This window comes from Phalacrocorax carbo, chromosome Z, assembly GCF_963921805.1.
Source record: "Phalacrocorax carbo chromosome Z, bPhaCar2.1, whole genome shotgun sequence".
NCBI classification, from domain to species: domain Eukaryota; kingdom Metazoa; phylum Chordata; class Aves; order Suliformes; family Phalacrocoracidae; genus Phalacrocorax; species Phalacrocorax carbo.
This window is the reverse complement of record NC_087548.1, coordinates 77,814,876-77,821,366: the sequence shown is the minus strand read 5'-3', so window position 1 is coordinate 77,821,366 and position 6,491 is coordinate 77,814,876.

The window sequence follows — 6,491 nt, the reverse complement described above, 5'->3', positions numbered from 1 at the left end:
TGAGAGGGGGAAAAGGAGGTGAGGGAAACAAAAATAATTGCTGCAGTGGCCAATCCTATTTCACTGGATTACATGAGTGACATTTGCTTGCACAAGGGTGCCCTTGAGGACATAAGTGGGATGTGGTAGGAGGGGGGCATCTAACAGTTGGGTGACAGCAACATCATCTTTCAAACACTTCTCAGGGGAAAAGAGTTCATGTCAGCAAATAGTTGGCCAGATGCTTAACTGCAACGAGGTGCACCTCTGCTGCTTCACCCGTTTAGTTACAGCCGAAAGAGAAAGGTCAAGACCAGCTTCTGTGCTGGATTGCCTTGCTTGCCCGAACAACTCCTGAGAGACACGGAGAGCCAGATAACTCGCCTGCACATATCCCAGATGGAAATCGGACCCAGAATGAGCTGAGATCACAGTGGGCATTTTTTTTCTCCCCCTACTTTTTAATTCATGACATTAGTTCTTGACTCTTTGGAAGGCAGAGAGGTCCAGAGACATGAAATGTAAAAAGGAAGATACCTGAAGCCTCCCATTTAGAATTAGTATAGCTACACAGTAGTAATGTACTGGAAGAGATAACATGTGGTGGTTCAGAGAACAAAAAAGAATAATCAATTTCATTTACCTCACTCTGCTCCCACCGAAGCTGAACATTTATTGAGGCTGATGGGAACACAGAGGCCAGTACTATGCAGCTTTTAAAAATCCAAGACTTTAAAATGCCTTTCCTTTGTACATTTAACATTCCTTGAATTATACATAGCAATTTCCTAAACCCAGGATTCTTTAAGCTTTACAAAACGTAGACATGTCTCCCCCAAAATGCCATGGCTTGTTTCGATTAATGAGAGCCATGCATGCCCACCATAATTAAAACCAAAACAGCCACTCCAGATCCATGCATCTGGACTACCAAGTATTTGAAACAGCCCCTCTTTACCACACCTGCTTTTTATCAACCCAACACTTTGTTTCTGGTATTGATAGAAAAAACAAAAATCCAACTGAGGTTCTCTTGAGGTAACATGAGTACAGAAATGTGAGCACAACAAATCTGCCCCTGTGCAGGAACTGGCAAAGAAAACAGAAACCAGCTTTCCCTTTCGTGCTTGTCAAGAGCTCCTTTGTGGCTATGTCACATCTTTTGCTCTGGCTGTAAGCTCCCCAGCCTGCATTTAATGCAGAGTGTTGTGTACTAACACCTCTTCTGCAGCAGCTATCATCTCTTTGTCAGCAGTGCAGCCCCCACACTCCAGTTCAGCAGCTCACAACTGAGGCATATTTTTTAAATATTTTACTAAAGGCAGCCTTTTTCATAAAGGCCTTGAACACACAAAGACCCCCACATTGAAGTAGGTGATACGACGAACTGACTTGCTGGCTTATGCAGATGTTTCAACCATTTGCCAGCTCAGAGCCTGGAAGAAAATAAGATGCAATAGCCTGCTAGCTAATGCCGCAAACACCTGGCAAACAGTGTTAGCAAGTTCCCTTAAGATTTCTGAAGAATATATCATTAATACTTAAAAAATAGCTTGGTCTTACTACTGTTCTTTTAATCTATTTTGCAAGGAACTCAGCTACAGAAACAGTTGCTAAGTCGCTAAGAACCATCCATAAATAATGCCCTATTTTCATCTCTATCTAACCTAAATATTTATGTGAAATATCCCAATCAAAATGCTGTCTTGGTTTCATTGCTTGTGCTGGGGAGGTAGCAGTAGCTGGGTGTTAATTCAATTGCTATTCATATTAATGCCATCTGTCCCTGCACAGGGAGTTCAGCTGAAATTCAGCAATAATTTATGCCTCGCTGGATTTTGTTGTGGAAGCTGCTGAACAGGGAAGTTACCTATATGGAATCAAAGGAATCAGGACAGAAATTATAAGCCTAGTTAGTTGTACTTAGTATATGTATCAAATGAGGAGTTAGAGGGTGTCATGTTTGTTCTAAAGAACTTGCAAGGACACTAGTCACTATCTCTCCTGCTGCTGGAGTCAGAGCTCTGCTACTGTACAGCTGCAAAGAGCCACTACACACAAATCCTTATAAGGTAGCAGTTGGGTTGCCCGAATGCCATGGCACTCATTGGTTTTCAAGTTTGATTGTCTTTATTCCTCAAGATTCCTAAAGACAGACTTAAAATCATGCAGTGAAGCATACCATCTTGGGAATAAATATAATTGTTTACCAAATGGTTGCCAGACCTCTTACTAAGGTTTCTCTGTGACTGTGGATGTCCAATATCCACTTGCATAGAGTATATGCAGTCACTGAGATGTCAAACTGGAAAAACATACTGTTTTGAGGTGGCATTCAACCACTTAATGTCCCACTGAAGTTAATGGTATTTCAGCAAGTACTTGTTGCTAAGCATGGGGACAAATTTACCATGCCCAAGTGCATAAGTAGGCACAGAACAGTCCTCCTACAGTTAAGATTACTCCAAGGAAAGGCACTTTAAGGTGCTAATACATGTCTACTAAATAAAGAGCTCAACTAGATCCAACCAACCTGTTAAAAATAACCCCAGTTATTTTAAGTTATTGAAGTTGCTCTTCACAGAACATCCACCACATACTATAGGAAAGGTTCTCTATAATTAGCAGTGTGTTTTCTGGCCAAAGGTAGGAGAATCGGTTTTCCTAAAAATGGAGTTGTCCCTTTGAAGAACAGGAATATCCAAAATCCTTACAACAGAATCATGTGCCCTTGAGTGCAATTGCCCAAAAGTGATGACAATATTTTTGGCAGGTATGTTTAGTCTGCATTGCGCAGTATCACAATGCATATGTTTTTAATTAGAGCAGCAAGACTGAAGGTAGGAATTTTCTAGTGCAGATCATGCATGTGAAAGGGGTGACAATTCTGTTTCAGACAATTTCAGCTCTTTGAAAAGTTGCTCTTGCATGACATTTTGGCAAAGCTTTTGTCTCATTTAAAAAAATGAAAAAAGTATTTGTGTCTCACTGAAATGCTGTTTTCTCTCAAGGGTACATGTTGAGAACATGATTACAAACAAACATTACTGCTTTACAAGAGGAGACTTTGACATCCTCTGCTCTCTGACCCAGCGGAGGATATTAATTCTGTTCTTACACAGCTGCCGCAGGGCCAGCCACTGCAGTGTTGGAGGCTTACAGTCCAGCAGGCCATTGCTTTCTCCCCAAAACACACCCCAGCTATGGATCTGGCTCTCTAATACTAGTCTTTCCACAGGTGGGATTCCTATTCCCCTCATAAAACAGTACTGAAAATGCAGCAGTTAAATTAAAATTACCAAAATGGTCAAATTAATCAGTTCTGAGATTATGATTGTCAGGTAATTCAGAAGAGTAATGACTAGAGAAAAACAGCCAACAAATGTATTCAGATATGTTGAACTCTGGACACCTTCCCTTTTTCCGTTATGCTGGTCCAGCACTTTTTGTCATGGAAACTCCAGCAGACATGATCAGAGAAAGAAAAAGGTCTCTTTTTCAGATGGCTCTCCCATTGGAGATGAAACTTTAACAGTAAATGAAATGGAATAAACAAAATATTTAGGTTTAGAGCAGAATAGGAAGTGTTAATAGGACCTTGTGTCTTCTCTGGCTGCAAAAGTTACTACTTTTGATTTATGTGAAACATATCTAGGATCTAGAAATGATTTATACATATTGTCCCCAATCTGTATAAATGAAGAGCTTCCAGGAAGAGTAGTGGGAGAGAATACAAGCCTTTAGTAATAATTATTGCTCTGTTTCTAACCCATCCATACAGGCGTGTGCACACCATGATCATTAGTACAGTAGGCTGGCATCTGATTCAAAGAGGCTTACACAGTGGAGCTGCTACCGCTAGGAAAACAAATTTTAAATGGCTTCTGCTACTACAGTTTCTAACCCATGTGTGCAGGCGTGGCTCCAGCAGTCAGGGAACTGCAATGAACACCAGTGATTGTATCAGTTCTCCTCAAAACTGGTAATTTCAAGCAAAACCCTGCTCTCCTCAAATTTTAGTTCCAGGCTATACACAGATAGGGCCAGAACATTAGAATATAACTTCCAAGTTCATTATTCACAATTCTCATCCATTATCATTGCAAAATAAGTCAAGAACAATTTTTTTCCTCACAAAGCTGAGGATCTTGAACAGCCTGTAGCAGCTATCTTCCATCTCTTTCTTCATAGTCAAGATTAAAAAGGGTTGTGTGATGTCAGATTTCCTCAGGGATTTGATCATTTCAGTCAGTCTATCATTTTACAGAGTACTTAGTTGTTTTCTTGCAACATACTAAAAAGTAGAAAACAGCTGCTCCCCTGCAAAATACTTCTTAAACAATAATCCATGATCTTACTGTGCCTGGTAAGATCATGGAGCAGATCCTCCCAGGAAACATGTCAAAACATATAAAAGGCAGGGAGCTGAGGAGCGACAGCCAACATGGCAGATTGTGGCTGACTAATCTAGTGGTCCTCTACAACTGAGTGACTGTATCGTGGACAAGGAGAGAGCTATGGATGTCATCTAGCTGGAATTCTGTAAGGCCTTTGACATGGTCCCCCACAACATCCTTCTCTCTAAATTGGAGAGATACGGATTTGATGGATGGACTGTTAGATGGATAAGGAACTGGCTGGATGGTGGCACCTGAAGAATTACAGTCAATGGCTCAAGTGGCACAGTAAAAAGTGGTGTCCCTCGAGGGTCTAGGACCAATACTATGTAATATCTTCATCAATGACATAGACTGTGGGATGGAGTGGACTCTCAGCAAGTTTGCAGCTACCACCAAGCTGAGTGGTACAGTTCATTCACTACTGGGAAAGAATGCCATCTAGAGGGACCTTGACAGGCTGGAGGAGTGGGGCTGTGCAAATGCCATGCACTTCAACAAGGCCAAGTGCAAGGTCCTGCACCTGGGTCAGGGCAACCCCTGATATCAATACAGACTGAGGGACAAAGGGATTGAGAGCAGCCCTGAGGAGAAGGACTTCGGGATACTGGTGGACACAAAATTGAACATGAGTCAGCATTGTGCACTTGCAGCCCAGAAAGCCAACTGTATCCTGGGCTGCATCACAAGAAGGGTTAAGCAGGTTAAGGGAGGTGATTCTGCTCCTCTACTCAGCTCTCACAAGACCCCACCTGGAGTCTTGCATCCCCAGCACAAGAAAGACATGGACCTGTTGGAGCAGGTCCAGAGGAGGGCCATGAAAATAATCAGAGAGCTGGGGCACCTCTTCTATGAAGAAAGGCTGAGGGAGTTGGGGTTGTTCAGCCTGGAAAAGAGAAGGCTCCGAGAAAACCTTATTGTGGCCTTTCAATACTTAAAAGGAGCTTATAAGAAAGATGGAGAGAAACTTTTTACCAGGGCCTGTAGTGACAGGACATGGGGCAATGATTTTCAACTGAAAGCAAGTAGATTTAGACTGGACGTAAGGAAGAAATTTTTATGATGAGGATGGTAAGACACTGGAACAGGTTACCCAAAGAAGTTGTGGATGCCCCATCATTGGAAATGTTCAAGGTCAGGTTGGGCGGGGCTTTGAGCAACCTGATCTAGTTGTCCCTGCCCATGGCAGAGGAGTTGATGATCTTTAAATAGCCCTTCCAACCCAATGCATTCTGTGATTCTATGATCCTATGATGATGGTCTTAGGGAAAGATGTAAAACCAGACAACTCTTTGGCATAAGGTTAATGAAATGGTTTAAAGTGTGAGGAAAACAACTTTAAATTAGAATTATCCTGCAGTAGGTTTAAATAGAGCTGCTTGGCAAGTAGGTTTTTTTTCTTGCACTGAAAAATAATCTGAAATGATAATCTGACAACTTCAAGAGTAAGTTGCTCTCTCAGTTGATTTCAGATTTTATGTGAAACACCAAAGATGTAAAAAGATGGCAGAAAATGTGACTGCAAGGTCACAGAGTACTGAATCGCTGCTGCTTTTAATATGTCACTTGCTTTATCTCCACCTCACACAGACCTGATGTGCCATTACTGTTTAGTTACTTGAAAGATGTTAATTCTTGAAGCAAATTTAATAGGCATCTTTCCATCTTTAAGAAGTTATACAGTTCAACAAAGGAAAACAGTAAACAGTGATTAAAGCATGTAACAGAAGCTGGAGACCTAGGCTTGTAGTTTTAAATGCTATGAACTATTCTGTTTCAGTTTGCAAGTCATTTATCTCCAGGTGACTTGTTTTCCTATCACAAGAGGAGGGACATACCATACTTACAAAATGTTTTCCATGTTTACTTGGCTATAAAATGTGACTAAACTATTTCTTTAAATCCAGGGCAGGACACCAGCCAAGCAAAGGCTAGGGATATTCAGACAAAGGTCCAAACACAGACCAACAGGGTAAAGAAGTTAGGGGCAATGTTATTTACTCTCTATATAATTCACAGAATCACAGAATCCCAGGCTGGAAGGGACCTCAGGGATCATCTAGTCCAACCTTTCTGGGAAGAGCACAGTCTAGACAAGATGGCCCAGCACCCTGT